The following is a 24918-nucleotide window of genomic DNA, read 5'->3' as shown; positions in this document are numbered from 1 at the left end:
GAGGTGAGCAAAACAATCTGGGAGGGAGTGTAGATGGGACAGGTGACCTGAACTGACCAAAGGGATATGCCACGCCATAAAACATCATGCCGTATATGTATAAAGTGGGACGAATTACTGAAAGGGTGGCCAGTCTGCATTCAGGAGGAGTGGTCTGGCATCAGTCAGCGGGTAGTGAGCAATTGCATTCTGCATCGCTTACTATTTCCTTTTTATTATCATTATTATTTACCATTGAAAATTAAGTACAATAGTAATTATTAATAAATTGTTCTTATCTCAACATAAAAGTTTCACATGAGTTCTTCTCCCCATTCCGTGTGGGGTGGAGGGGGAATAAAGAGGGGAACTGACTGAGCAGCTGTGTGGCACTTAATTTCCGTCTGGGTTTAAACCACAGCAGACCCCTTCCTGGGTTTTGGCACCAAAAAGACTATAGTGGGTTGACCCTGACTGGTTGACAGCACCCACTGAAGTTTCTCTCTCACTTTTCTCTGCAACTGGACAGGAAAGGGCTCGTGAGTTAAGGACAGAGCCAGGTGATGATGCCGTGGCCTGGATCCCGGGAGAAAGGGCGAGCCTCATAACCGGCTAGCTGCCCAGCTCTTTTCCTCCAAGCGGCACCACCAAGTGGCCACTCCCCGCCTCGACCTCCTTTAGCTGGGGCCGAGGGTAGTGGTTCGGCCTTTCTGCTGGAATCTCGCCTTCTACCTGGCCTGGCCGAAGGTGGGCACCTGGAGAGGTTCCTCGTCGATGCTGAGTGACACAAAGGGAGAGAGGAACTCTCTTGTGGCAAAGTTCCAAGACGTTTATTCTTTCCCCCAGGGAGAAGTGGCAGGATGATACAACAAAACAATCTTGGAGGGAGCACAGGTAAGAGAGAGCTGAGAGAATGGGGATGACAACGGCTTATAAAGGGGGGCAGTCTCCCGGGAGGAGACTGCCTACAACCAATTAGAGATTAACAAGGAGGAGCATAGGGTGGGCTGATATTAACATAACACCAATGAGGCAGAAGGAAGCAGGGGTGAATACATAATGGACAAATGAGTGAGAGGAAACAGCATAACTGACACAGAACTTTTTGGTAAAAGGGGTACAGCAAAGCAAACCCTAATTGACAAGCTGCAGGGGATGGGTCTAGAGGATTGAAAAGGGAGGATTTACAAGTATGGGAGGGGTAAAAGGGATTGGCATGAGGGTTGACATAAGGAAGGGTGGGAAAATATGGGGTAAACAACTCTGGAAAGAACTATTTTTGAAACTGAACAGGGGGGTGTGGAAAAAAAACATTTCATAATATAGAAAAATCTAACATATTACAGTTTAAACAGTTAAAAATCCAAAACCACACCACAACAAGGTGACTCACCAAATGCCATCGTGGGCAAACTAGGCTCACATGAGAGATATTAATTTAATTTGTTGTTAACAAAATGAGAGCAGGCAAATGAAAAATGAAGTTAGATCTTAAAAATACCTTTCCCCACCCCTACGTTTTTCCCAGCTCTACCTTCTCCCTGCCAGCGGTGCAGGGAGATGAGGAATGGGGATGAACATCAATTGATGACAAGTTGTTTCTCCTGCTGCTCAGGGAGAGCAGTCTTTCCCCTGCCTCCAGCATGAGGTCCCTCCCATGGAAGGCAATGCGTCACAAACTCCACCGATGCGAATCCATCTCACAGGCTGCAGTTCTGCATAAACTGTTCCATGGGTTCTTTGAGAACAGCCTTCCCCAGTGTGTGTCCTCCATGGGGTCACAAGTCTTATTAGGAAACCTGCTCCCTCCTCTGCAAGGGTCTGCAAGTCCCTGCCAGAAACCTGTTCTAGCACGGGCCTCCCATAGGTTTACAGCCTCCTCGCAGGCATCTATCTGCTCCAGTGTGGGTCTCCTCCATGGGCTGCAGGTGGATTTCTGCATCCCTGTGATCCTTCATGGGCTGCAGAGGGACAGCTGCTTCACCATGGTCTTTACCACAGACTACAGAGGAAGCTCAGTTCCCATGCTTGGGCACCTCTGCCCCCTCCGTCTCTACTGACATTGGTGTTTGCGGAGTGGTTCCTCTTATGTATTCTCACCCTGCTCTTCTCTGGCCAAAATTATATCTGCACAATAACTGTTTTCTTCTTAAAAATGTTATCATAGAGGCATTACTACCATTTCTGATTGGCCCAGCCTTGACCAGCAGTCTGGCTGGCATTGACTGTGCTAGAAATGGAGGAAACGTCTATCAGTTTCTCATAGGAGCCACTGCTGTAGTCACCCTGCCCACCAAAGCCTGGCCATGCAAACCCAATACATTATTAAGTATACAATTCAGTTTTATTTCTCAAATGTTTCATCCTCTCTTTTAGATTTCCAAGGATGTGGACTAGTAGATTATTTCTCTTACTAAGTTCTACTGATTAATATACCTTATTATGGGAAAGATTTTCCTGAAAGTTTATTCCTGTAGTCTCTAATTTATTGTTTATAGGTGTGAGTTATCTTGATTGTACACTGTGGGTAAGACCAAAAATATTTCCTGAAGCTATTCTTAAGATCAAACTGACTGTGAACCCCCAGTAGGGATAGCCTCTGAGCCCCCCCACTGCTCAGTGTGGTCAATTGTTGCAATCTGTGTTCCTCAGGGCTTTTGTGGAGTTTTGGATAGACCCATGTGGAGGCTGTATGTGAAAAGTGTTATTAATTTTTCTTACTGTTCTTGTGCCTGTCATATAGTTGTGTTGTAGTTATTTTTGGAGTCAATAAACCTTTCACCTAGAGCCATGGTAGGTTGCTTAAAGCCACAAAGAAATCTTGTGATACCTTTTTACCATGTATGCATTGCATCATGCTGGGAAGCTCTGTCAACCAGTGTGCAGGTGGAAGTCTGGTGCTACAATGATCCAGCCATGGGAATGCTTTTTGCTTCTAGACACTTGTGGTGCTAAAACTCAGCATAGCTGTTAGTGTTGAATGCAGGCTTGTTTGCAGTATTTTAAGGACAGTAAGGTGAAATATGAAATGAAAATGAAGAAATGTGAAGAGTGCTTGGAGGTTTTCATGGTCTGGTGAAATGTATATTTATTTCTGAATAGGTGACTGATTTTCCTAAAAGTCTGCCAATGAACATGAATGTTGTTCTGCACCTCGTAGAAAAGATTACAGCTTTTGGTAGCCTTCTGTTTTTCTACCTAAATGTTTCTTAAGTCACAGAAGCCATAAAATACACGTTGCAAATAGGGTATCAACTTCTTGAATTCTGTCCCCAGTTAGAAATGTAATAATTGCATTATATTTCAATATGATATTTCAGCTACTGTGGAAATAATGCTTCTTTAAACTTGTGTATGTTTCTTACGCAGGAAAGAAACAAAGGGATTTTAAGGCCTTTGTTAAATTGGCTAATGGGTGATAGGGCAGTAGTTACGATATTTTTAACCAGTTTAAACTGAACCAATGCTAGTTTTTATGTAGGTAAGACCTTACATCAGATGGCCATATGGTGATCCTGTGTTGGGTCATATCATAAACATTATTCTGTATTTCCACTTAAAAGATAAGTTATAGAGGGAATTGTGAAATTATGATAAAAAATTAATTGCAGTGGCCATGTCCTTATATGGAAGAGGTTCCTCACATTCTGTTGTCTCCCACACTTGAGAGTGGAAGAGCAAGGATGAGAGAGCGAGTGAGAGCACTTTCACGTTACTACTATTATACTGCTAAATATAACATTACTGTTAAATTGCATTATATACAGAAGTATACTATTAAAATATTTTATATATATACACTGTTATATATAACACCACTGCTATTTTTATTACAAATTGTTTATATTTCCCTTAAAATTATGTCTCAAAAGCTGAGTGATTCTCACTTTTTTTATTCTCCTTGCTTCCAGCCTCAAGAAACAGCTTCAAGGTCTCACACCTTCAAAAATAAGTCTTTTAAGTAATCCAGTATATGTGGATTCTGCAAACAAATCATCGATAGCCAAGGAATTTCCTGCAGAGGTGAGTAATACATGATGTGGTCTTTACCTTTTTGGTTTGTTAAGAAAATGAGTTTTATATTAATGTTAAAAGTTTCTAGGAATACATATTTCTGGTAATTCCCCTTGGATTAAGTTACCTTTGGTTTATTTCCTTCCTTTGTGCAGTAAGGTTCTCTGCTACTGTCAGGGAGTAGTGTTCTGTAGTAGGTAATTGGACTTGTATAATCATGTGCTTTTACTACTATGCTATTCAGACAGAATGAGGCAGTGCCTGCTGAGGATCTGTGAGGGGCATATGAGTGACGTTTGCATGGTGGATGACACTTGGCTCTGGAATTCAGTCTACAAATGAGGAAGTGTATGACCCTTGCTCCCTGAGGCATGAAGGATTTATCTATGTTAATTTGTAAAAAAAAAAATCACAAAAGCAGTTGTCTATTTGCATTATGCACTTTCTGATCCTTAGTCCTTCAGTCTAATCACTTACTGAAATAATAAAGATCTCCTGGATAACACAGACTAGAGACTTTCTGCCTGTGGCATTCCTACCTGCACCTTATTGCTGTTTTCCCTCACTCTTCTCCCTTGCTGTGTAGAATTGGACATCCTTTCATCTTCTCCATGGGGACACCTGTGATAAAATTAAATATTGGGAAAGCTTAATAGGTCTTTTCTGCAGGTTATCCAGGGATAGGGCTTTTGATCCGCTGGTTCCACCTGTTTCATGTTTGACTCCTGTTGTTCTATGTTAATCAAGCAGTTTCTTTGCTTGCTATATGCATGGTTTACTTCCCAGAATGAGAGTGTTACTGTCTGTTCATCTAAAAAGTAGTTGCTGTTTTCACTTAGAGGTGTTTGTACCAACTTCAGATTCTAGTTGGATCTCCTTCTCCCATCTCCACCCTTCCGTATTCTTTAGACACCTTAGGATCCCTCTGAGAGTGTGAGAGGATGTGGAAGGAATGTGGCCATTTTTTGAGCTATGGTACAGACTGTACCATAGAACAGCTATATATTCAGCATTATAGCTATCATCATTGTAGTGGCAATTATGTATGTATTTCTTTAAAAATTTATTCTGTCCTTCTGGAGGTTGATTCCAAAGCTCTTAGGATTTAGTTGTTTTCAATTTAGCAGAAATTTTTTGGAAGGAAGACTGTTTTAGTGAAAGAACTGCCTAAAGACCCTCTTGATCAGCTTCAGTGTAAAAATTACTGTATCAGGAGAGAATCAGAATTTTGATTCATAGAATTATTTAGACTGGTAAAGACCTCTGACATCATTGTGTCTAAGTGCTAACCCATCATGTCCAAGTATAACACTATGTAAACCATGTCCTAAAGGGCCACATTGATGTGTCTTTTAAATACCACTTCCTGCCAACATGCTCCCCATTCAAGTACATTCATGTCTATGATACATCTGTGTCTACATCTAAGTAGTTTTGGATAAAAAAGCTGTGAGTGGGTGTTGTGTAGGTTTTTAGTAGTATGTTGTACTCATTTTGGGGGGGGGGTTTTTTAGCCCTGTCTTGTAAATGTGGTGCGTAAAAAATTTACTGTGAATAATTAATGTTTGAATGAAACATGCCTTTGAATGGTGTCCCTTTATACTTTTATTCTGTCCCAGTAAAGCATTCTCAGTTACAGTTTTTTTACAAAAGCAGTGGAAAAAGGAAAGAGAGTTGAAGGAGGGGAAGCTCCTGGCTCTTCTTTTGCATGGTAAGCATGTTTGTCTTTGATACAGATTCTCATTATGAAGGACAAAAAGCTGTGGATTGATTTGGACAGTACCTGCATATCTTGCAGTAAGCCCAGGACTGCACAATTCCCCATGTCTCTTCAGCACTACCTCAAACTTGAATGTTCTGGTTTGATTTTCCCTGAAGTACAGTATAATTTAATTCATGGCTAAGCAAATAATACATAATAATCTTGCACATTTACATGGTTAGCAAAAGGCCACTAGAGTTACAGGAGCTTTTTGATTTTTTTTTTTAAGCTGCTTACCCTAAATGTTGAATGTTCACTATTTTACCTTATTTGTAAATGTAGAAACCCCCCAAGGATCCCCCTGATTGGGAAACCCCTAAAATGTTCTGTGCCAGTATTGAGAGATGAATGGGACTTTTGGTTTTTTTGGTCTTCAGGTTGCTGTTTATTTTTTTCTTATCAAAACTTCAGCACACTGTCTATATCTCAGACTTAGCATACAAAGAGAAGGCACCAAAAGTCACAGGGCACACAGGTTCAAGGTCTTTTAAAGCTATTTTTTCCAATTGACTCTTAGAACATATTTTATTTCTACCTTTCTACCAATAACTAATTATTTGTCTGTTCATGCAACATCTGTATTGTGGTTCTTTCTAACCAATCACTCTGTGCTACCAACACTGCAGAAAATAGAGTAGATGAAGAACAAGAAGATCGGACAATGCCCAAAATCTTCCATCTTGTCTTCTATCTACCTCCATACTAAAAACCCACAACTCAAGTTTTTCACCCTGTGATAAACCATACTACTATCACACACTCATAGATTTCAATTCATCCCAAGGTCTTGGAAGCTTCCTCCATGGATGAAGGTGAAAAGCAGTATTCTCCTGGGGATCAGGACTTCTCAGGACAGGCAGAGAAATATTCCCTGTGCAACAGGGTTGCTATTGTATTTGCAGGGTGCCCCAATGAAGGAAGGAATGATGAATCTGACTCCATGTTCTCAGAAGGCTAATTTATTATTTTATGATACTATATTATATTAAAGAATACTAAATTATACTATACTAAAGAATACAGAAAGGATACTTACAGAAGGCTAAAAAGATAATAATAATGAAAACTTGTGACTCTCTCCAGAGTCCCGACACAGCTTGACCCTGATTGGCCAATAAGTCAAAACAATTCACATTAGAAACCCAATGAAACAACCACCTGTTGGTAAACAATCTCCAAACACGTTCCAAAGGAGCAAAACACAGGAGAAGCAAATGAGATAAAATTGTGTTCCTTTTGCTTTGAGGTTTCTTAGCTTCCCAGGAGAAAAATCCTGGGCAAAAGGAGTTTTCAGAAAATATGAATGCGACAGGTTCCAACAGTAAACAAGCGGTCATAAGGATGTAATTTCTGTCTTTACAAGTGGATTTCTATTTTATTATTTTTACTTTATATTTTATATTTATAAAATAGATGTTAAAAATTTCTTTTATTTTCCTTTCCTTTTAAAAGTTATTATTTATCTTTGTTGTGTTGTGATTAAATAATTTTTAGAACAGAGAGCTATGAATCTCCTGAATATCTAAACTTCCTGGCAATTAAAAAAACCGGAGACCAGATTTGGGAGATTTGAGTAATTTTAAATAAGAAAGTGTAATTTCACAGCTCTTAGAACATTGGTGTGATGGGTGAAATATATGTGAAAAGTTGAAGCACTGTATAAATGTCTTCTGATGAAACTCCCCTTATCTCCAGTTGACAGTTAAGTTACCTAGTTTAGGGTTAGCTGCTACTGAGGCTTTACATGCAGTACAAAGCATTCCATAAGCTAATTTTTGAACTTAAAGCAGTTAATGGTTGTTTGAATGAATTGAGTATCTTTTTGTTAATCTAATGTAGCTATGAATGTGTTTGTTTTGGAAATATATATATTAGAGTGATCCAAATAGGAGTTCTTGTAGAAGTTTAGTTCCTCTGTCTTAGGTGTTTTGGTTTTTTTTAAAACCTTTTTCCTTGATGCTTTGACTACATTTGAATTTTGCTTTCTTCCTTTGATACTTTCTTACTTTAAACCCTGTAAAAGTGTAAGCTAGAGGTGTCAAATTATATTGGTATGTGCTGTTAACTATTGTGAGCAGAGAAATGGTTACCATGGTATTATGTGCAAGCTGAGTGTAATAAAGAATACAATTCATCTTCTTGTCTTATTTGTAAGATATTATCCATCTTTAAATTGTGTTAACATGTGTTTTATTAATTTGTTAATTGGCATATAGTAAATAAATCCTGGACTATTTAATTGAGGAGGTTAATGATATAAACTATATTCTCATCAAATTGCAATATCTGTTTTTAATCAAGTGCCTTCACATGCTTACAGACCATAGATCAAGATTTGAAGATAATTGGAGCAATTCTTCTTTAAGAGGTTTGATATTTTCTTTTGAAATTCACTTACTTGTTTGTGATTGTGCTTGTGGTTGGCTAGTGATCCACTTAATATCTTGCTTTCGGGTTAGTTGGAGTTACTCAATTGAAAAAGCCCTCTGTATTTAATCAAATTCATTGCTTGTCAAATTTATGGCAAGTCAAAATACATTTTTTTTTATTAAGACTCATATGGACATGACATTGTTTGGGCATACTCTGTGTCTAAATATATGTGTATTTAATTTTATATTATTATATTGCAGGTGGTTTTATATACTCAGTTTTTCAGTAAATGTTAAGATCAGTAATAACTTATGAGCATCATCATAGTGTGCAAAGAATGTCCCTTGTTAGAGTCCTGACAGACAAACTAGAAAGCTTGAAATTGAATTTGAATTGACAAACTAGAAAGCAAGAATTTGTATCCTTCTTGGGTTAGTGGCATTACAGTTGGCTCTAAATGACAAAGTGAGGTAGGAGTGTTTGTGTCAGTCTGATTTCCATTCAGTCTGAGTGATCCTTGTGAATTAAGATCCTATAAGGTGTTTACATGGGTGTATTATGAAATCTATTTTATATATGTATATATATACACACTGTAACTTCAGCATAACTAAACCACCTTCTAGTTAACTATGGCAATGGGCATTGGTTGATAACCATAAGATCATTAATTTTGGTAACCGGCATACCTATCTACTCATGTCGATGTTATAACATGGGAAGTCTTTGAGAGAATGAAAAGATTGTCATCAAATTGAAGGGGATTTTCGTCATATCACTGTTTGCTCTCTGTGTGGTGTTTGTACACTTACATGTTTTCTTGAGGACTGATCCAGCAAATCAGATTGTCTTCTGTGGGACTGTTTTAAGATGGCTTTGAATCTCTTGTATGTGTGGTTTAGACTCACCAAGAAACAGCAGAAAACAAACCATACTATTTTCCAAATTAATTAACTGCTAATTACCTCCAAATTTAAAGCAGGATATGTAGCTTATAGGATCAAATGGCATGGTCTGTTGTTGTCCCTATAGCAGATTAATAACTTACAGCTCTGGTGAACTCTAAGGAAGAGAGATTGCAAATTGCCCAAGCAAGACTGAGTTAGGTTGGGACCCAGGTTCTTGCTGTAAAATTTGATTTGACTGTCCGTCTTGTTTGTGAAGATGTCCAAGTGAGACTGCGTTAATTGAAACAGAAGTCTTTCTAGTGACTCCTCAGAAATGGGTGGATGTTGACCTGGATATGAGTGACACAGAGTGTACTGTCCTAGAAAGGAGGAGAATGAAAAAAGAAATGTGGACTGCAGCCCATCTGTGGCATTAGAAGGTCGGGATTGTCAGCCCCTCTTCTCTAGATAAAGGTTGCACACAGTAAATAGCAAGTTCCACTGGATTAGTAAAATGTACTCTAACACAATTCTTCAAGATAGGCATTAATATTTCAGGGCTTAGCTAGTGAGACATGGAAACTATGCGCACCGTGGAAGTTATGTGCATAACAACAGCACAGACATGAAAGGGAATGATGATTAAAGACTTACTGGAGCATATAGAGATACAAAAGAAGCCACTGTAATCAGTAGGCATTACACAACTGGTACATAAGCATTCTGGCTGAACACAGCCACTCTGTAGCTGAGAGAGACAGTAAAATTGACATCCTTTGATGGAATATTGGTACCATAGTCAGAAGTCAGGGAGAGGGGAGGAATTTTGGCAGAAATCTCTGAGGTAAGTTCCTACTAACTTAAAAATAAAAAATACACAAGGCAAAGACCTCTGTGGAATGTTTAGTGTTCACAGCTGTTACATGATGTTTCAAAAAATTGTCTGTGGAACCTAAGTTCCCTATTTGTTTACCTCAGAAGCACCAACTTAATGACACAAGAATTTGATCTGTGATTATTTAATTTAAAGTTAACATTTAAACCTTACTTTTACCTTAGTCCTTCTAAAGTTTCTAAAAAGTTGTAACTTCTCTTTATTATGGCCAATAAATAATTATATAAAAAGTAAATTTGATCCCTCACCCCACAGTTTTTGCCAGCAAAGCCAATGACTGCTGGCTATTTCATCTGATATTCCTGCAATTTTATAAGCTTAGCCCACTTGAAGGGAACATAAAATTTCTAAGGGTAACTGGAAATCAGAATTGTTGGCTCTAATGGGAAAATCTGAAATGAAATGCTAGTATCTTTAGAGTATATTATGTGAATGTGACAAAATTCATATGCTATGTGAGGAGAGGAACCTCAAAGTAATATTGATGCATTTCAGAAACTACTTCACCCTTCTAATTTGCTTCAAAACAAGGGGTGGGGCCAGAGGAACAACTACAATGGGAGACAGAAATAATGTATAGGAAGATAAAATGTATTTAAAGAAGAGGTGGGTGAAGAAAATTGTAATACTGAAGAGTTTGTTTTGGTACATGAAGAAAGCTTCAAGACCCTAAGGCAGGCTACAAGCATAATGTATTGATTATATAAGCATATGTCTTAGGTTGGAAATGCAAGATGTGGCTGGGGGTGTGTATTCTATTGCCATCTGTTAGAGGTGGGGCAGTTATCTTCTGTTAATTGGGCCACCACTGAAAACCAGGTGGGACAGTTGTTTTCGCTCTTCAACAACCAGTCCTCCCTCTGGAAAGTATTTTCTGTTAATGGGCCATTGAGTCTTACTACATGACTGATAAAATTACATCATCCCATTGTGAGATGCTCCACCCAGGGGGAGGAGCCAGGCATTCCTGCCTGAATATAATCTGAGATTTGGGACGCCACAGTCAGCCTTTTCCACTGGATTTTCAGAGGAAGACCAGGCCCATCTATAGAACCACTGGACCTTCAGAGGAAAACTACACCCTTCTACAGGATCACTGCTTCAATGGAACCACATCTGTCGCTGCAGGAGGACTGCAGCCACCATTTAATTGGACTGCTACCAACACTCTGACCAACAGGGTGTCAGGTCATATTCTGACTCTGTTAGTGTTGTTTTTTATTACTGCATTTTTTTTTTTCTTGATAAAGAACTGTTATTCCTACTCCCATATCTTTACCTGAGAGCCCCCTAATTTCAAAATTAAAATAATTTGGAGGGGAGGGCATTTGCATTTTCCATTTCAAGAGAAGCTCCTGCCTTCCTTAGAGGACACAGCATATAATATTGATGATTTCCTTTTCATAGCCCATATTATATTTTCATCTGATGGTGGTCTTTGTCACTTACATTTTTTGTTTGAGCTTTAAGAACAACTGTGAATCAGAACCTCCAGGCCCATAAGATTTTACCCACATAATCTAGCAACATCTGCCTTCTTACTTTGGAGATCACCCATTTTAAGCTGATCTCTTCTTATTTTTCTTTGATCCTTGCTCTTAGCATAATTTATGCAGGATATGTTTTCAAGATCCATCACAGACATGCAAGCTCTTGAGATCTTAGAATGTCTGCAGCTGAAGACAGAAGAAAAACCTGGAGACAGTCCAGCCATTTTTTGGGTTTTGTGTGGGTTGCTGTCTACAGTAATCCACAGTCTGGTTGAAAAGGTTTTGTGGATGAAATGTTGTAACATGGGGTTATTTTTTTAGCTGGAGGAAGGAGGTGTAAAAATTACCTTTGTTTCTAAACTGGAGTAAGGTTTATCAATTTCCTAATCGACAGGCAGTGTACCTTAAAAAGATCAGAGAAATTAACAGTATGAGTATTTTTTAAAATGTTAAAACATTGTTACCACTGTTCTGCCTTTGTAAACCTTTTGTTGTCAAGATTTTCCTACGGGACAGGAAGAAGGTGGGAGTAAAGGAAAAGAAAGGACATGCTATTGCAGCTGTAGGGCCAAAATATTTTTCTCTTTATAAAGATCTTCCACTGCTGTTGTTGGCAACAACAAGTGCAATATTTCATCTGTAGGAAGGCTCATTCACAACATTGCATTGTTCCCCCACTCTGCTCCCATCAAAATGCTGATGTTCTGCACAAATTTCCCATAACTGTCTGTTAGCCTGGTCATGGTTTAAGGAAGTCTGGTTTTCAGTTGGGGGAGGTGGTTCCTTGTGGGGAGCCTGGTGGTGCCAATGAGCTGGTTAGTTTTGAAGAACCAATCGTCTGGCCAGGTTTGAAGATTGATATCCAGTTAAGCCACTTAAAAGAATTGAATACGCCTCTGTGGAAAAGCACATTTAAAAACTAGCAACATCAGGGAAAGCTTTCTTGGCTTCTTGCTTTTGAGGAGGTAGCTGGCTGACCTGGCCCTGTGTGACCAAGTTGAGCAGGACTGGGCTATGCTGGGCTGGGCCATCCCCACATAGCCCGCATAGCCGGGCTGGGCTGGCGCTGTGTGGCCAGGTTGGCTTTGCCCACAGCACAGCTGAGATTTCTGCCCTGTGAGGGGTGGTGCATGGGCTGTTGAGCCCCTCACCGAGGAGCCTGCTGGGCCCCATCCCAGCGGGCGGCTGGGGCCCCTTCCCAGTGAAGCCCGCTAGTCCTTGGTTCTACTGGCGCCACTGTGCCATGCTGGCCGGAAGATATATCAGCGCCAGGAGCAACCATGCAGTGGGGACCAACACCAGGAGTGGCCCCATGGTTGGCGCTGAGTGTAGCCCTGAGACCAGGAGTAGCCGGATCTGGGGTGGCTGTGTGGCCGCCACCACCCTGGACTGGGAAGGGCCACAGGGCCAAGACTGTGCAGATGAAATTGGCATGACTGGGACAAAGGCATGCAGCCATGGCTGCCTTGGCATGGCTCATAATGCACTTTGTTTGTTTAGCCACTTTCAGCAAGCCACACTGTGGACAGGACAAAACTGCTAGCAGCAGCTTTTCTTGGTTTTGGTGCTCTGAGTGAAGGTAAAGCCAACAGCTGCCAAGGCTTGCACGGTGTCGGCGGAGACCACATCAATAGCAGCGAAAGACACAGCGATTTCCCTGATGCAGAGCTGGATAAGATCAACATTTGAGTGCTATAAAACTCTGTAAAAACTGTTTCAATTGATAAAGCTTGAGAAAAAATGAACCTATGAACACCAATAGTTTCCAAATCAAGAAGAGGAAAAGGTGAAGACATGTAGGGAAAACAACATGAGACACTGATGTCAGTAAAGAAGCAAATCAAATTCTAGATGGGAGGGGATTGAGGACATGCCTTAGTCTTGGACTGAAATTCTTTTATAGGCTATGGTGAAGATATATATTTTTGATATATCAGACTTGGTTTTTTTCCCTGTAATTTGTGAAGTACATGGGGGGATGTGGCATTCACTTGCAGCCATGAAGAAAGGGCACTTATGCTGGAGTGTGTGGATGCTGAAAAGCTCTAATCTAATAAGAAGCTTGAACAGAGAGAGATGAGATAGAAGAAGAAAAACCTTGTTCCCAGAGATAAAATAATAGAACTTTTGTTTTTATGCTAAAACAGCTCATCCTTAAAATAGTACACTGTAAGCTGACGTGGCCCATGAAAGCAGCAAGACATGGGAGGGACTTTGACACTGTTTCTGCAAACAGATTTTCCTTACCCAGGTGGCTGATTGGCTGTGACATGGAAGCCAAGACTGCTGAGAGAACTGTTTGTTGTGGAGAAGTCTCCATAGCATGGCGAGAGCGACTCCTCTCCTAAGTGGACTGAAGAAAGATTATTTTAGAGGTGGTTAACTGACTGAAAATTCCAAGTTTTGTCTCTTTACGTTGTTAGTGGGAAAGAAAGGAGGGTGTGTGGGGAGAAGTGTTCTGAAGGTTTATTCTGATTTTTTAATAATTTTTCTTTAATTCTGTTAATAAAGTTTTCTTTATACTCTTTAAAGTTTTGAACCTGTTTTGCTTTCCTCCTCCTAATCCATATTTCACAGCAAGAAATGAGTAAATAATTTCTAGTGGGTACACTGCTGTTTAACCAGCACTAAACCCACTACATATATTGGTGTGTTGACTGGGAAACTCAGATTTGCGAACTCATACCACTACAGTCTTCATCTTCAAAAACAATGGCACTGTCATGAAGTAGTGGGAGCAATATTCAGATGAGGAGACAGTGGTTGGCTGAATATGAGAAAAAGAACAAAAGAAAATGAAGGATAATATTTGAAGCACAGGAAATGCACCAGCAGATGCTGCTGTAATGTGGCTGTTAGAGTAGTGACATCTTTGGCATGTGGCTTTGGTAACTTCTTAAAAATAGAACTGTTTATTTTTGCATCTAATGACTAATATTTCCAGCTAGGCTATACTTATCCCACCCTCTACACAAAGTGGGCTGGGGGAAGAAATGCACAAAACTGCCTCACACGAAATTGCATACCAACTTATTTTTAATGCTGCACTTAATTTCTGTGTGTCTGATTTTCATGCTGCTTTCTTTTGATTTTTTCCTTGAGATGAGTTGTTGCAAAGTTGGTAGGAGCAGGTCAGCAGAAAAATTTTTTTTCTCATAATCTGATCACAACATTATTAAACACTTGTTGAAATAAAAATAGCTGGCAGACTGCACTTGTAGCAACATTTCATCCACAAAGCCATTTCAACCAGACTGGTTTGCTGAAGCCAGTAGCCATTTGGGAGATTTTGGTCAAAAAATGGCCTCTTCTCCTTCTCTACCCCAAGGAGATTTTGTTGTGGTGACCATAATTTGCATTTTTAGGAACCAAATCAAGTTATTTTAACAAAAAAAAAAAAAAATTTCTTCAGAGCCAATGACAGTCCTGATATTTTGTGTTTGACATTTCCTGCAGGTGTGAGCTGTTGGTCAGTAGCAGTATCACTAGACTACATATTAAAATAGCTGGGCTCTACCATTTCTATTACCCTCTGACGCCCATCTGTGCTGGTATTAAGAGAGAAGTCTGGAGTCTGGAACTATAAAACTTTAGTCTTGATTACATGAATCTTTTTATATGCTTGGTTTAGATTACATTCTGTTGTGAATTTTCGAGAACTCTTCTATTACTGTCAAAATCTATCTTTAATAGCATGTGTCTGTTTTGCTGAGGGAAAGAAAGCATCTTTCAGACATCTAGGCCTTTGATTTGGTATCCCAGTTTTTTTGTCACCAGGAAGTTAAAAATGAATATCCAGGCCTGTCCAGTGTATGTTTTTGGAACAAGTAATTTTTCTTAGGGATTAGAAAGGTATTAAACTGGGTTACATCTCTTTGATTCTATATTAATATGCAAGTTTCTACCCCAAGAGTATTCCTGAATTATCTTCTTTGTACCCTTTCCATACATGGTGGGGTTTAAAAACAAACACACAAAAACCTATCACAGAGAATCACTTGATAAAAGCTGTGGTTAAGTGTATGGTTGTCTTTATAAACCAGGCATATTCACTATGTGTGCATTGTGATGGAATATATGAAACATTGCCATAACATAAGTCCATTAAATGCTTAAATGTGTCAAGGTGCAGAGCTCTTACCAGACAGAGAAAAGTTTGTCCTGGTAAAGCATAAATCATTCTGCAGTTTGTTTACAGCAGTAGTTTCTTACTTTGTAAATACATTGCTAGTGGTTTTCACTTCTTAGACACAAGAATGTAAGAAGCAGAACTTTCATTTTACAAAACCTTTGGAGCTTAAGTCTAAAAAATATGATTTACTATGCTTACTCTTCTCTCTTTACCCTGGCAGCAATATTGGTAACTTGCAAGAGTTAACACATCTTTATTTTGATACCCTTACTCCCTTTTTCTCCCTGTTGTTTAGGAACTGTTTTGAAGTGCAGTAAATTGACTAAATATGGCTTAGTCTCCATTTTACTACTAGCCAGCTTGGGACAGTTGTTCTTGAAGCTTCTGAAAGACTTAGTCTTGAAGTTGCTGTCAAGGTTAAGTTTACATCTGACTTGAGTGATTTGTTTCCAGAAAAAACTGTAAGAGCTGTTGTGTTACGCAAGTGCAGGAAAAGCTGATTTGCTTGTACATGGAAACTTAAAAAAAAAAAAAAAAAATCAATGCTTGCATTTAGTCATCAACAACTTTAATAGAGGCTTTGTGTTTTGGTGATATTTGCGATTTGGTTTTACATGAACCAGTAGCAAAATAATGGAAGTTGTCATGGAATTAAATCTGTTTTGTATTTCTTCTTGCCTCACAGGAATATAGGTCTAAGCACCTATAAAGTAGATGAGACCTTATCTGTAATATCAGGCCTTTCTGACAGATTCACCATTTTATTAAGTACTTCTTTTTTTTTTTTTTTTTTTTTTTTGTGGTTATCTTTATTTTTGGAGGAAATCTCAAAGTAGCTTATAGAATAAACAGGTAATATGTATATTTTTAGAGAATTTTTAATCCTTTTTCAAAGTTAAAGCTAATCATTGTACTTCGGACCTGATTAGCATAAGAGATTTGATAATCAGGATACCTTGGCAAGAACAATCAGAGCAAGAAGATAGAAGATCTTTCTTCAAGAAAGAAGATTCCATCAAGACTTCTACAAGGAAGAGGTGTTGCAAAATGTGTACGTTTGTTGATGTGATGATTAACCCAATCATTGTAGTAAAAAATTACTAGCTTTCCTGGAATAGTATATAAGCATATGTAGTCCACAATTAAAAGATTCTGACCACCTCTCAGTCTCCCTGCCTATCTCCACTGCCAATAAACCATACTGATGTAAAGTATGGATTCTAATAAATAGACAGTTTTGGTATGTGAAATCAGTTAATGAATTTAGCCATTTATCCCCTATGCTGTCATGCAAGAAAATTAAGTTTTTCCTCATGGTTTAAGAGAAGTCTTCCATTTGCTTTAAGTTTGATAGAGTTTTTAAGTGGTATATATCATTATCAATGCTAATAGTGTATTTGTGAATGTTAGTATATTTTGAGAATAAAGAAACTTGATCCTCTAAGACACTATGAACAAAGAACTTGCTTCTATGTGGGGAAAATAAATGAACATAGCATGTTGTCCTAGGGTGATGTTATGATGCTTGTATCCCCAGTCGTGTGTTCTCTTCATGCTGGATATTATATCCTGTGCCTTCCAGACTGGCTCTGAGAGCAAAGGCAGGGAGAAGAAGAAGCATGGAGTTTGTTATCAGCCTGCACTTACTCCTCCACATTCTGCTGAACTGTGTTGTCTGGGCATGGATGGGGCAGAACAGGTCCTTCCTTTGCTTTTTAGTTAGTTTAGCTAGCTGAGGCAGAGAAGATTTTCCCTGGACTGGTTTTCTTTCCCTTTTCTTGGAACTGTTCGAACCTGCTCGGAACTGGGACCTGGGGAGCACCGAGAGCTCACACTTTGTAGCCCGCTGGGGCCTACTCTGGGCAGCAGCCTTTCCCAGTGCCGGAGGAACTGATAACAGAGTGACCACTCACGGGAGAGACTTTCTGAAATTGTCATCTCTTCAGAGCAGCAAATGAGTTTCGTCATCTGGTATTGTTAATTTTTTGTGCTGGGGAGTGCTTTGCCTGTTCAAATAAACAGTTTTTTTTCCACTTCTCTCTGACTAAATTTTTCCCGAACCAGCTGAGGGGAGGGGCCGTGTGGGTTTGCTTTCTGGGGAACCCCTTTTGGGGATTTTCTCCCAAATCTGCCCTATACGAGGACACATGTACAAGATAGAATAGAAGACGTATCAGTAAGCCTTACTTTTTTTTCCCTGAGCAGTGATTGGAGCATTAGGGCTTTTCATTCATGAGTTGTTGCACTTGAATAAGAAATGAGTATGAGAATTTGCTGACCTTACACCTTGGTAGTTTTATCTTTCCTGTTGGGTCAGGAAGCACAGAGATACAAACATGGCTTTCAGCTTCAGTGGTCTGAGGTTATGCCCCAGTTAATCTTGCAGTTAGACCTCTATCGTATTCTGCAGCTTACTGGTCTTGGAGATTGAATAAGTAAATTTTCCCTGAATTTAAAATACAGGTTACCTCATAGTAACCCAAAGGATAGACACTGAATGGTATTAAAGCAAATTTTAGAATAAAGGAGGAAGTGCATATGGAAAATCAAATTAAAAACACCTTGTATCAGGTTCTAGCTATTGTGCTTTGCATCACAGTTACATCACTGCTCATCTGGCTGCTTTTTAAGTTAAATGCTGTTTCCTGAATCTAAAATTGCTGGTACAATTAATCCTTTCCAGCTCTTAGGAAGAAGTAAATGAAAAGAAATCAAGTGCTTACTTCTTGAAAGTAATGTTTGCAACACTGTATAACCAGAATTTAATAATCAAATTACAGTCTGGCCAGTACTGGTGTCCTGTAAATTTGAAGTTAACTTCCTTTTCTTACATCTCTGGGCCTGCTGATATGACTAAGATTCAGAGGTTACACTGGGAGCAATTTGATCTTACTGTCTGTGCTATTTAAATGGTAACACTTCTGGTATATGTGAAGCTTTAAAGGTGTCAAGATATTCAGCACATGATGTTTAACCAGACATGTGGTATTGTTAGCTGACAGAATGCATAAGTTGGACAACACTGCTGTAATTAACTAATCTTTCAGGAATGGATGAAAGCTAAAACGCATCTTTTCTTTTAATTTTATTTTGATGTAAATACTTCTAGAGATATAGACTTGAGTTTGGCTAGGTCTCTTACAGAAAGCTGATGTAAAGAAAAGGAGGGGACAATTCACTTACTCTTTTAGTATTTTTTTTGTTTTGTTTTGTTTTGTTTTTTTTTTTTTTTTTGTTTTGTTTTTGTTTTAGTTTGCAAGTAAATGTGAAGGAAATGTGAAGAAAAGGTAAGCATGTTTTTTGGCCTCCCTTCTTGCTGTTGATCTACATTTATTCAAAATTGAGGTAACAAAATCTGTATGAGGTAATTAAGATGCCTAGCTGGAGTATTATCTGTATGAGGTAATTAAGATGCCTAGCTGGGGTATTATTCTTATCATTGATTAAAAAAAATCAAAATATAGTTGAAACATTTGCACCAATGGTTGAATTTCTCATTCTTCCCACAGGAGGAGATGTTTTAAGTTGAAAACATCAAGTTAAGTGGGTGAAATACAAATCACACAGTTCTGCCAGAAAAGAAAAAAAATATCTGAATGAATAAGGTATACATGCTGTTATGATCTAGCTTAAACCCAGAAAAGCAAAGAAAATTAACTCTCTGTGTGTAAACTGGAAAGTACTTGGGGGGTTCAAAATATACCCAAAAACGGGATTAAAACCAAACAAGGTTAGATGTTGGTGCCAAAAAATTGTATTTTATTTAATTGTAGAAGAGGAAAGAAAGAAAGAAAAGAAAGAAAAGAAAGAAAAGAAAGAAAGGAAAAAGAAAGAAAGAAAGAAAGAAAGAAAGAAAGAAAGAAAGAAAGAAAGAAAGAAAGAAAGAAAGAAAGAAAGAAAGGAAAGAAAGAAAGAAAGAAAGAAAGAAAGAAAGAAAGAAAAAAAGAAAGAAAGAAAGAAAGAAAGAAAAGAAAGAAAGGAAAAGAAAGAAAGAAAGAAAGAAAGAAAGAAAGAAAGAAAGAAAGAAAGAAAGAAAGAAAAGAAAGAAAGGAAAGAAAGAGAAGAAAGAAAGAAAGAAAGAAAGAAAGAAAGAAAGAAAGAAAGAAAGAAAGGAAAGAAAGAAAGAAAGAAAGAAAGAAAGAAAGAAAGAAAGAAAGAAAGAAAGAAAGAAAGAAAGAAAGAAAGAGGAAAAAAAAAAAGTTTGTGTGGGGGGTGTGGGGAGAGAAAGTGACAGGAGTTAGGTGGAATCATATCACCCATCCAAGGGTTCCAAGGTGGTCTTGTTGCTCCCTTCCATCTGGTCTTCTTGGTGGTGAGGATCCCATGCCATGCCACCACATGCTGAGGAGTACAGAATTCTGTGGATTAATACACGCTTTGCCCCACTTGCAGGGGGCCAGTTTGACATTGTCCTTTGCAACACTGAAGGTCTGTTGCATCATCTCAGGTGCTGTGATGCAGGGTCTGGAGACCCCTGGGACTGGCCTTTTGATGGGTTGTGTCACCCCCTTCTGCTGTGGATAAGCTTTCCCCAGGAGAGGGGCCCCTCAGCTGAGCTGGTCTGCACACTGCACCTCTCTTCCCGCCAACCCTTTGGTGGGAGGGTCTGTGGCAAGCATTTCGGCTGATCACCCTGGGGCTGTGGTGTTCTCCCCAAAGGTGCTAAGCTTGTGCTTTGTGAATGTCTTCAGTTCCTGAGTTTTATCTTACCTTCATCAGCCAATGGTCCAGGCCTCACTCTGAAGGCCTATTCAGGGTGTGGTGGTATTCTGTGCAGCTTTTGTAGTACAGTTCTAAAAGTCCTTCATGAAAATGTTTAAATCAAAAACTATAGTATTTCAGTCTCTGACACTTGCACATCTGTATATCAGCCCCCATGTATGTGTGTATACATACACCTATACAAATATATATAATATGTATAGCAACAGACATTTAAAAGCAAATGTTTGGCATCAGATTATAAAAGTATAAACATATTATTAATTTTCAGTGATTATTGTAGATTCCCCCCATTCAGTTTCATGACTAGATTTTTGTTACTTTAGAAAATCTTCAAGTTCCTTTCGCACAAGATGTGATCAGTAGTTCTGTGGTCTCACGTGACTTACTTTCCCCATTGTTAGATTTGTGTAAATCAGAGACACTTAGAGATTCAGTCTAAATCTAGCACTCTTGGAGGGCTTTATTTTTCCAGCAGCACTTTTATGGGGTAATATTCCCTTCTTTTAACTTAAACTTTTGATTAGTACTTGCTATCTATTACGACACCATATTTTATAGGCTCTTCTGGAGACCAAAGATCAAGACCTAATATCTGTGTTGTTACCTTGATGTTTGCAAGCATTTGTTTGATTCAGTGCATCCAAGGTGTATAACTAAACTCAAGAGAAGAATCTTTGCTTTGTGGAGGACTTGGAGACTTTTCAGGTCATTTTGGAAAATTCTAGTAAAAACAAGTTTCAATAGGCTAAGCATTTCCCATTTTGAGTAAAAATGGTACATGTGCATTTGAAAGTCACTGTGTTGTGTGGTATGCTGGGTAAATGCAGAATTGTGGGGTTTTTAAAGAAATAAGATGATAAAATACACAGTGGTAATAATATTTTTAAGATACTACCTTTTAAAGGGTTTCATCACCCATATACATTCAATAATGACTAGTAATAATATTATAATAATGGTGGTCTATTGGTAGAAGCAAAACAGTTTAGTAGAAAGATGTACTTTTTCTTAGACCAGATGATATAATTGATCCCTCTTTGCACAGTAGCTTTGGTTCTCAGAGTAGTACTTGCAATATGGAATTCTACCAGTTGTATAAGAAAGAATCTGGTTTGTTGATAACATTGGTAGTTCGCAGATTTACTTGGGTAGGTGCTGCACAGAACTAGAGTTTCCAGAAATGATGATATTTAAATGATTCTAGAGAGTGTTGTGATTCTTTGAACCTGTTTTGGAAATGAACAATTCAATATGTGTGCCTTATGATTAAAACAGGAAACTCTCATTTCAGCTCTCAGCCATTTGGGTGTTGACTGTTGAAAAGAGTAGTATATGGAGTACCAAAACTATATAATAGCCTAACATCTAGATACTGACTGGCATGTTTTACGATTTTTGAATAACTGAAATGAAATTATTAGCATTTGTTACAGAATATTAAAAAATAATGAAAAGAAGATAAAATTCAATAATCAATTATTTTTTACAAGAGGCTTATTTTCTGATTTTCAGAGAAGTAGTCAGTCAGCACATAGCTTAAATTCAGAATTTTTTCTATGAGTCTTTTTTTCTTTCTGACTACTTTCTAAGGCTCATGATTTCTGCACCCATCAAGTGTATGTAGTTTCATGTTGTAGTTGAGACGGTCACAAGACAAAGCAACATTCCATTTTCAAAAGGTTTCAAACCCTGTTTTATTGTGGCATGCATGCTTTTTATACATTCTTACAAAACTCATGATTTTACACCTTATCCATTGGTCAGGAAAGACAAACAAAGTGCTAATTGGAATAGAAAGTTGCGTGTTTCCCTTATTTTTCCTTTCTTTCTTGGTTTCTATGTCAACCACCTTGATAGAAAATTCTTTCAGGGGTGAACATGGATCCTCTTACCAAACTTCTCTGGCTCACAGAAGTTGCTGTAAAACCTCTTCCACAGTTTCAGGTAGTTGGTTGTGTTGTGTAAGATCGAGCTGGTACATTGTCCTGGTTTAATGGACTGCCAAGGAAGGTGGGAACCTCCCTTGGAATGGAAAAATGTGACCCTCTCCCCTCCAAATTATTATAACTTTGAACTGACAGGGCTTTCAGACAAAGATATGGAGAAATGAATAACAGTTCCTTATTAGTATATATATATATATCTGTATGCATGTATGTATGTATGTATATTGTAAAAGCAGGCAACCCCGACAAAGGGAAAAATGATGCATCTGCTCTGGCTCACAGAAGTTGCTGTAAAACCTCTTCCACAGTTTCAGGTAGTTGGTTGTGTTGTGTAAGATCGAGCTGGTACATTGTCCTGGTTTAATGGACTGCCAAGGAAGGTGGGAACCTCCCTTGGAATGGAAAAATGTGACCCTCTCCCCTCCAAATTATTATAACTTTGAACTGACAGGGCTTTCAGACAAAGATATGGAGAAATGAATAACAGTTCCTTATTAGTATATATATATATATCTGTATGCATGTATGTATGTATGTATATTGTAAAAGCAGGCAACCCCGACAAAGGGAAAAATGATGCATCTGTCTCCATTGATATCAGAAGGCTAATTAATTACTTTATTATACTATATTATTTTATACTATATTACACTACATCTAAACTGAATCTGCACAAGCACTGAACTCCACTGAACAGAATCTTGTGATTGTCTCCTGACTGACAGTCTGGAGACGTGCTTGGCCCTGATAGGCCAAGGAAACAAAACACCATCACTTTGGGTAAACAATCTCCATATTGCATTCTACTTTTGCACAACCACAGGTGCAGCAAAAGAGTTAAGAATTGTTTTTTCTTTTTCTGAGGTTCCTCACTGCAATTCCCAGAAAATATGCTTGGGAAGTTGTGCCTTGCTTTTCTCTGTGAAGAGAAATGCAGCCACCTATGTATGTATGTATGTATGTATGTATGTATGTATGTATGTATGTATGTACAGTGAGGCAAACAAATAACCACAATGGCATCAACAGCAAACAGAACCAGAAACACAGTAACAGCCTTGTCTTGGCTGTCAAGCACTTTCCCCTTTGTTGTAGTTACAGTTACAGCTGGCAGGGGTGCCTGTGGCTCCCGGCCAGGCAGGGCAGGTGTGAAGATTCCTCCCCAGCTGCAAGGGGTGCTGTGGTGTGAGCTCAGCTGCCTCTCTTTGCATAGGTAATGGTGGGTGCTCCAGCAGGAGAGATAGATAAGGGACTTCCTGTACAACCTCACAGGGGCAGCCAGTTCTGTGGAATGGCAGAGGCAGGCACACCCCAGGTGGCAAACAAAATGTAACAGAAAACTCCTCAGCCTTAGCAGGAGCCCAGAGTGGGGGAGGCCTGGTTTGGTGGACACTGGGTGTCACGGTAGAGCATAGTGAAAACTGAGGCAGCAGCAGAAAGCAGTGAAGCTGGGCAGTGGCAGCTGGGTTTCTCTGTAGCAGCTGCCACACACAGCTGGGGAGATGCGCTTCTCGGGGAATGGGTCGGGGTCCTGTGTTTTTCCCGAGGGACCCAGGTAGAGGGTAAGGGTCCTTTCCAGTGCGATTGGGTGTTACTAAGTTCCCAGTTCACCAGCTGATCTTATGAACAGAGGCTCACCCATGGTAAAGAAGAAGCAGAAGAGCCACGCTGAACTGCATGGTGGCAGTGAATTCTTCCCATGGTAACAGGAACTCAAAACACTCAAACATTCCCCTCCTATCCTGAGGTGGGGGGGAAAGGGGTGGTGGGAAGAGAGAGAGAGAGAGAGAGAGTGAGTGTGTGCGCGTGTGCAGTCAGCTCTACCCCTCCCTCTCCTCCTTGGCTACATCTTTTTTCTCTCTGAAGTGCTGGTCATTGTCATCTCTTAGGCAACAAATGGGATGCAATGCCCTGACAGAAAAGAAAAAAAGGAAAAATCCTAACCTCCAACATACATGTATGACTTTGAGGTTGGGATTTTTTTGTTGTTGTTTTTCATTAAAAATAAAAAAAAAAAATATGTTGACAAGGGGAAAAGATATTTGTGGGATTCACATTCTCTGAACCTGAGAGAAGCAGTGAGAGAATTAGAGAAAAGAATGGTCAAAACAATTCTTATTTCATTTGCTGCTCCTGTGTTGTGCCAAAGTAGAATGCAATATGGAGATTGTTTACCCAAAGTGATGCTGTTTTGTTTCCTTGGCCTATCAGGGCCAAGCACATCTCCAGACTGTCGGTCAGCAGACACTCATAAGATTTTGTTCAGTTGAGTGCTTGTGCAGATTCAGTTTAGATGTAGTGTAATATAGTGTAATATAGTATAGAATAATATAGTATAATAAAGTAATTAATTAGCCTTCTGATATCATGGAGTCCTCCTCATAATTCTTCCCAGATATCGGGGAAAAATTTCACTGATAGATATTGAGAGGATACTAGTGAGAGAAAGAAACAGAATGATTTCCTCTTGTCTTTGTTCACCATCAAAATATGGAGTTACTTTTTCATTATGGATTTGAACTTTCCACTAGATATCTCAGGATGCTTTAGAAAATTTTTAGGAGCTTTGTTTTGTTTTGTTTTGTTTGGTTGGTTGTTTTATCCTCCCATGACCTATTCTGTTACATGATTTGGGGAAGAACCTCTTTACTGGTCCAGTTATTAGCTGATTAGCTCTGATCCTTTTTGTATAGATGCAAGAGATCTCACACAGAC

General features: G+C 38.9%; 1 protein-coding gene across 1 annotated transcript in view; it reads left to right on the top strand.

Annotated features, from left to right (window-relative positions):
• The first annotated feature begins 556 nt into the window (after positions 1 to 556).
• TNS3 (tensin 3) overlaps positions 557 to 24918 on the top strand; it is a 174866-nt gene continuing 150504 nt past the window's right edge. The window contains exons 1-4 of the mRNA XM_041471326.1: positions 557 to 726; positions 826 to 873; positions 3891 to 4002; positions 8057 to 8123. The gene's annotated coding sequence lies outside the window, so the exon portion shown is untranslated. The remainder of the gene's footprint in view (positions 727 to 825; positions 874 to 3890; positions 4003 to 8056; positions 8124 to 24918) is intronic.

Source organism: Pyrgilauda ruficollis, unplaced genomic scaffold, assembly GCF_017590135.1.
Source record: "Pyrgilauda ruficollis isolate IOZ18807 unplaced genomic scaffold, ASM1759013v1 scaffold261, whole genome shotgun sequence".
In the NCBI taxonomy this organism is placed as follows: Eukaryota; Metazoa; Chordata; class Aves; order Passeriformes; family Passeridae; genus Pyrgilauda; species Pyrgilauda ruficollis.
The sequence above is the reverse complement of the archived record's forward strand: the minus strand, read 5'-3'. Positions and strand labels throughout refer to the sequence as shown.